Source organism: Rhinolophus sinicus, linkage group LG11, assembly GCF_036562045.2.
Source record: "Rhinolophus sinicus isolate RSC01 linkage group LG11, ASM3656204v1, whole genome shotgun sequence".
Taxonomy (NCBI): Eukaryota; Metazoa; Chordata; class Mammalia; order Chiroptera; family Rhinolophidae; genus Rhinolophus; species Rhinolophus sinicus.
The window spans coordinates 51,766,370-51,773,088 of record NC_133760.1 but is presented as its reverse complement, the minus strand read 5'-3'; the positions used below and the strand labels follow the sequence as shown (position 1 = coordinate 51,773,088).

At 56.2% G+C, this 6,719-nt stretch overlaps 1 long non-coding RNA gene across 1 annotated transcript in view; it reads left to right on the top strand.

Annotated features, from left to right (window-relative positions):
• The first annotated feature begins 2 nt into the window (after positions 1-2).
• The window catches only part of LOC109453055 (uncharacterized), a 28,025-nt gene continuing 21,308 nt past the window's right edge, over positions 3-6,719 (top strand). The window contains exons 1-4 of the long non-coding RNA XR_012490279.1: positions 3-1,875; positions 2,309-2,529; positions 3,827-3,894; positions 5,181-6,347. This is a non-coding gene — a long non-coding RNA (uncharacterized LOC109453055). The remainder of the gene's footprint in view (positions 1,876-2,308; positions 2,530-3,826; positions 3,895-5,180; positions 6,348-6,719) is intronic.

Below are 6,719 nucleotides of genomic sequence, written 5' to 3'. Positions count from 1 at the left end.
CCTCCCTTTCACAAAGCAGGGACGTTCCAAGGGCTCCTGGCTGCCTCTGCACAGTGCTGCCCGCAGGAGGCAGCTGGAAATGTGGCAGCCACCCTGGCACCACGAGGCAGCAGCCTGAGGCCCGAGCCAGCAAGCTGAGCAGGCAGGAAGCTGGAGGCGCCTGCGCGTCTGCTGGCAGTGCCGAGACCACCACAGGCGGCTCTCTTCCTGACTTGGGTGATTTCACCCATCTTCTCCTTGCTGTTGAAGCCATTTTGAGTTAGGCATGTCACTTGCTTCCTAAGCCTGTATTGGCTTCAGGGGTGCATGCGTTTCCTAGGGCTGCTGTCACAGAGTATGCAGATGGCGCGGCTTACACGACGGAGCTAGATTGTCCGAGGCGGGAAGTCCACGACCACGGTGTTGGCAGGGCTGGTTTCATTCTGAGGCCTCTGTCCTTGGCTTGTGTGTCTCTGTCCTCTCCCTGCGTCCTCTGCCTGCACATGTCTGCGTTTAAATCTCTTCCTCTCATAAGGAGACCAGTCATATTGAATTGGGAGTTGTTGGTTATATTGCTTGTTGATTGCAACCCTAATCCTCATTAGGGCTTGGGTCCTTAAAGACCACATTTTAATTTATGTATCTCTTTAAAGACCTTATCTCCAAATGCGATTACATTCTTAGGACCTCAACACATGAATTTTGGGGGAACACGTTTCAGCCATAAGGGGAAAAGTTCATTTCCACATACCAGACTCCACAGGTTGGCAACTCCAGGGTTGGTTAACTCAGGACCTCGTGACATCCTAGCTCTGGTCTTTGTAACGCCCTGGGCTTTCCCGCACAGCTGTGAGCTGCGGTACTGTACGTCCGTGGTCCTAAGCTTCAGGCCCTCAGACTCCTACATCTAGAGTCCTAGACGAGGGTTTCCTCCCCTGTCCACTTGTATTTGCAGGGAACACAGTCCCAATGCCCCCGGCAGACTTCCTCGTACTCTCATGGGCCGGAACTGTCCCATGGCCTGAATGACCCAGTCACCCACCGGCAGGGAAATAAATTACTATGTTTAGCTTAGACCAATTGACTCTCACTCTCTGGGGCTAAGAAGCACGTGGCCGCTGTATCGCTGAACAAGAGGAGGGTTCTGTTAGCAAGGATGTGCCAGCCCTGACACCCCAGGAAATGCCCTTCCTCAGTCTAATCTCAGCACTGGGCAGCGATTCAGGGAGGCAGCAGGTGGGGGGCAGGGGGTGCTGGGAGGAGGAGGCTCACCAGCTGGTGCTGAGACAAAGCCCAGGCCGGAGGCTCTGCAAATACCCAAATACCTCCGACCATACATCCCCCTCCTCAAGCCATCACCACGGCAACCCACCCGCCTGAGCGACTCCCCATTGAGTTTTAACCCAAATTACATTTTCCAGGTCTGAAATCAGAATCACAGTGAGAAGAACTCATTTTAACAACTCGAAGGTGCTCTGGGTGGGGGAGGCAGGGATGAGAGATGGATGGAGGAAAGGAACATGCGTGTAAGTCGTATTTTTAAGTTGAACAGGCAAATCCCAGTTACTCAGCATTTTCCTTTGGGGAAGAAGAGGCAACATGAGGACTTGGTGGTAGCCTTTGTTTTCCAGGGAACATTCTAGATTCACTATAATCCTATTTATCTCCGGGCTCACTCAGTCATCTTTGGTGTTCAAGATAACAAAGGCCTTTAGTCACTAAGGCGGAGATAATTCTGCTCAGCAAGTGCTGTTCACTCCAGGAGAAATGGGGACAAATCTACAGTTGCTGATGTCTGGGACTAACCAAAAAAGCGTCTCGGTCGGCCTTCAGGGAAGCAAAAATCCAACCAACTACCGTGCCTCTTAGCCCTCACTGAGGACCCCTTCTATTCAGGTACTTCCCATCCCATTATTCTGAAAGTTTTTAGTCTGTTTTTTGAGTATTACATTTCTCTTCTGTAAGACTTGGTAATGTTAGGAAAAGTCTAGAAGCATCAAGCGGGCTATTTCTCACCTACCTGTTTTCACGAGGCATAGGACAGAGCTATTTCAGTGGGTCCCTGTGGGTTAAAATGACCATGATGTGGTTCAAGGTCATTGGGATTGTTGGGTCTAGAACTCTCCCCGGGGACATGGTGTGTGGTGGGGGCTGACGGATGGGAAAGGGGGGCTGTGATCTCACCACTGCCCCCAAATCGCACAGACATTTCACTGGCCACATTTGGAAAAACTCTTTTGCAATGTATGTGCAAATCAACTAAGAATTTAGAACTTAGAGGCTGGGGGAGGATGGTTGATGCGGGTTTGCCTGTTTTGTTTGTTTTCAGATCCAGTAGCTTCTGTGACCACGTGGGGAAGGAGGTGTGCAGGGAGACCCAGGATGATTTCACGCCCTAGAAGTGGAGGAGGGTCTAGGGTGATGGCACATGATGGCATTTACCACCTGGGCATCTGCGCTTGTGCTTGGACCTGACATGTCTTTACAGGCGTGTTGGTCACGCATGCCGTTTGGCTCATGACTCCCCAGGCACGTGACTCGTCCTGACCAGTAAGCTGTGGGTGGAAGTCCTGCTGCCACGCGTGTCCTCACGTCTGGGTGCTGGTCAGGCCCCTCCAGGCTCTTTGGCCTCTGCCGTTGGGGGCCTCAGGGTGGTGCTGGTGTCGTTACTGTCCTGCTGGCACCGTCTTGAGATTCTTACCAATTTGTGACCAGGGACCCTGCGTTTGCATCTCGCACTGGGCCTCGCACATGATGCAGCCGGTCCCATCATGGGGGGAGCTAGGTGACCAGCTGACTGCCAGCTCAGGACGGCTCAGAGCCAAAGGCTGGCCCTGTGTTCCAGGCCGGGCCAGGGACCTGAGCTTGGGAGAGGGAGGGCACTGAGGCCGGACAGGCAGGCGTCATGGCTCTGCGAGGCCCAGCGGCAGCCAGACCAGCACCTCCGAGAGCTAGGGGGCCCAGGCCAGGGTGCACCAGCACGTGAAGGGCAGGCGGAGGTGGAGACTGTCTCCCTGAGCGCTCGGGGCGCAGGCTCCCATCACCACCCTGATACTCTGAATGCGCAGGGAAAGCCCAGAAGGAAGTGGGGGGATCAGGTAGAAAACACCGAGCCACGAGCCACGTGCAGACGGGCAGCAGGGCAGGAAGGCAGGAGGAGGCGAGGCTTTCAAGGGCCCCTTGCTGGCGGAGGGAGCGAAAGAGGCCGGGCCCTGAGGACGGGGACACTGTGACGCTGAGGGAGCCTCTGTCACAGCAGCCAGGCTGCGTGTTTCTAAGCAGAAAGGCCTGACAGAGAAGGGGCATCTCTGGTTTCTGTAGGGAAGCTGACGACGCAGCCGGAGGCTGTGTGTGTCTGTGTCGTGGGGCAGCTCTTATCCCAGAAGGTCCTTACAAGTCACCCTCCTTCCGGGGACGTGATCAAAACGGAGCAGATCCTCACCGTTGCCGAATTCTGAATGAACTTGTTAAAGCATTTTTAGTGTAATGAAAACATTAGGTCAATTCCTAGCAGTGACGGTTGTCATTAAATCAATAGCGTGTGCAGGCCATCACGCTGACGGCTGACACGCACACGTGAAGGTCTGCGAACAGCTGTGGAGATGCACAGAGTGCCCTCTATGAAGTGACTGGGGTGAGGGTCGAGAGGGGGTGACAGGGAAGATAGAAACCTGTGGCCCAGGAGAAGAGGGAAGGCGACCACGTTCTGAGGGCCTCCTGGGGCAGGTTCTGAGACCTGTTTGCACTCGCTGCTCACACAGCTGGACAAATGCAGTGTTTCCTGTGTTTGCAGCGGGCGCACCTAGTAGGGTTCTCGACACTTAGCCCACCTTTATCTCTTCCCCAGATGAGTCAGCCTGAAAGAATGGACGGTGGGAATAGGGGCAGAAGGAAATGCTGCAACAGGAGCCTGAGGTGAGCCCTGGCAACACGCGCTGACATAAAGCTGGGGGTTTGTGGGGCTGTGCTTTCCGAGGGCAGGGCCCCCATAGCAGCTAACACACCCACCAGTATGGATGGGCTTCGGGAACGCTCAGGCTGAATCCAGAAGCCACACATCTGTCAGCTTTCTAAGAGGGGGTCTGTTACGAAGTGATGGCCAGAAAGGGCTCTCGGCCAGGGAGCGGTTCTCAGCCAGCTCGGATTCTGAGGCGGGAGAGTGGGGCCAGGAAAGTAAGAGGCTGGTCCCCCGGGGCAGGAGCGCTGTGGGCAGGACTCGGGCAAGGCCCCTGTGCACACCTGCCCCTGGCTCCTCCGTGGCCTGTGGCTTCCTCCCCACAGAGGCCACTTCCTATCAGACCAACCTCCGTCCACATACTCTTCTCTGCGTTACAATGCTCACGCCATCTTCGGAGCCCCTACTGCATGCCCGGTGCAGGGGTGACACATAAAGGGACACGGGCACTTGTACGCAGGACCCCAAACTCAAGGAAAAGGGCTGGGTTGGAGAGGGATGCTGGAGCTGCTGTTGTGTAAGTGACGAGTAAGGCCGAGGACCCACCTGGCTGGGATCGGTCGCCTCGGCCGACCAGGTAGATGCAATCGTCTAATGAAAAACAGATTTCCTGGTTCCAGGAAGAGCCAAGCGGGTTCTTTCTCACCTGGGTGAGGGACCTTTATGCACGGACACAGGTGGAGACAGGTGAACCATCTTCAGCCTTTCTGCTGCTTCCATCCCTCCCTGGGTCCAGCAGGGAAGAAAGGGGCTGACCTCACAGGGAAGAAGGGAAGAAGGATCCCACTGTTGCTACTCTGAGCAGGGATGAGCCCTGCTGGTGACGGAGAAAGGATGGGGCGCATGGTACCAAGCGCCTCAGGAAGGCAGACTCTTGTGTGAGGAGCGACAGCACCGTCCTCATAGGGTCAGCTTGGCCCCAGGCTACCGCAGAGAGACACCACTGTGCTCTCACCCTCATGGCGCCGGCTGGGTGTGGTCTGCTTTTTGTCCCGAGAGGCTGGACAACAGCAGCTAGCAGCCCCGCCACCTGGGTGGCCAGAGGTTTCGGGACAGGCTATCCAGGCTCATCAATAGCAGCCTGGACATTCAAGGGGCGGGCACCACAGCCAAAAATTAAGCTTCCAGTATTTAAAGACACACACATGACTCACGCTATAGTATTAAATGTGTGTCACGTGCGATCTAAATGCTGGATCCAAAGTTAGGCATGATTCCAGGTAACAGTCCTCAGCCTCTCCCACAGGCCACCAAGAGCAGCCTCACTGCACAAAGGCTGTCAGAGGAACTGTCACCCGTCCCAGAATTCCAGGAGAGGAACCAAGTCCAGGCCGCTCTGCACCCAGCCTCTCAGTGAAAAGGACAATGATTCGTGGTAAAGTGGCAAAGGACGCTGATGTCATGCATGTCATTGCTCATATTACTCGTGAGACGTGGCGGGCGGGCTCGCCCCACTGCAGCCCCCACCCCCATGGGTAAACGTTCCTGAGCTCTAGCTCTTCGTGAGGGAGAATCAGAACCCAGAGCAGCCTCAACGCATCTGCCGGCAGCGTGAAGGCTGTTTGTCTCCAGTCACACATGGACTTAACCAAACGCAAGGGGGCATCCCCTCCCAGGTGTCCCCAAGTGAGTCTGCTTCAAGTAGAAGGAAACACGGAAAGAGATTTGAACAGAGCGATACAGAACGAGAGAGAGAAAATGGAGAAGCGTGCGAGAGAGGATTTCACCAGTGGAGCTGGACTGGTGAAACAGTGCTGTGCGAGCGCCACTGTCACCCCCCCTTGGTGCCTCAGTTTCCCTGTTCAGCCCCCCTCTCCAGCTCCCACAACGACGGGCAGGGCGTGCAGACCACCTTTCTCCTCCCCAGCCCATTTCTGGGAGCTTCTGCATTTGCACCCACCCGGAGTGCCAAGCCCTGCACCTGCTGTTCAAACTCATCAGTATGTAAAAAAAAATCCAGAGCCCCTAATCTATGTCTATTTAACATGTCCTCCATGCCGCCCCCTGCAGCTCTCACCGCTGGCTCCCAGCCCTACGTGCGCTCCCCACCTTGGCTCACACAGTCCCCGAGGCCGCCTTGCTCTCCCCACCCTGTCCCAGCCCCTTGGACCCACACAATGTGCCTGCGGGACACCACCCCTCAGCTCCCTTCGCCCCCACTGTCCCAGAGCCGCGTGGGGAAGCCACAGAGGTTGGACATGCACAACTGGCCTGCCTCCAGCCCAGAGACCCCAGGGCCCCGTGATGGGGACAGCCGTGCAGAAGCAATCCACAGAGCTAGACTCGGCTGTGAGTGCAGAGCCAGCGGAAGCTTCTGGACGCTTCTGTCCCAGCATTGGAGCCTCTTCCTGACGTGTACCCATCTGTACCACAACGGGCCATCTATATTCAGGCCCATGACTCCATTACCTGGGTAAGGGACTGAAGGAATACCCCTTCTGCCTCTTGTCCTCTGACCTGGAGACGCCTGTGGGTTCTATGGTGCAAGAGGCAGCTTTTCAGCCAGAAGACCTGGCAGTGCCTTTGTTCAAGTCAATCATACCCAGTAGCCAGTGGCCCCATGACAGATGTCACCAAAGTGCCCAAGGGCGGATATGCCAGCCTGACCCCCACAGCTAAGCCAGGAAAGCGAGGCTCGGAGAGGTGAAGTGAGCCCCAGAACCCACAGGCAGGGTGGCGAGGGGCTCATCCGGGAACCTCCAAGCGGTGGCTGCAGCCTCTGAACACGGGGCCTGGGCCGCGGGGGCTGAGTCTGACCCCAGAGGGCTGCGCCTTCGGGTGCCCG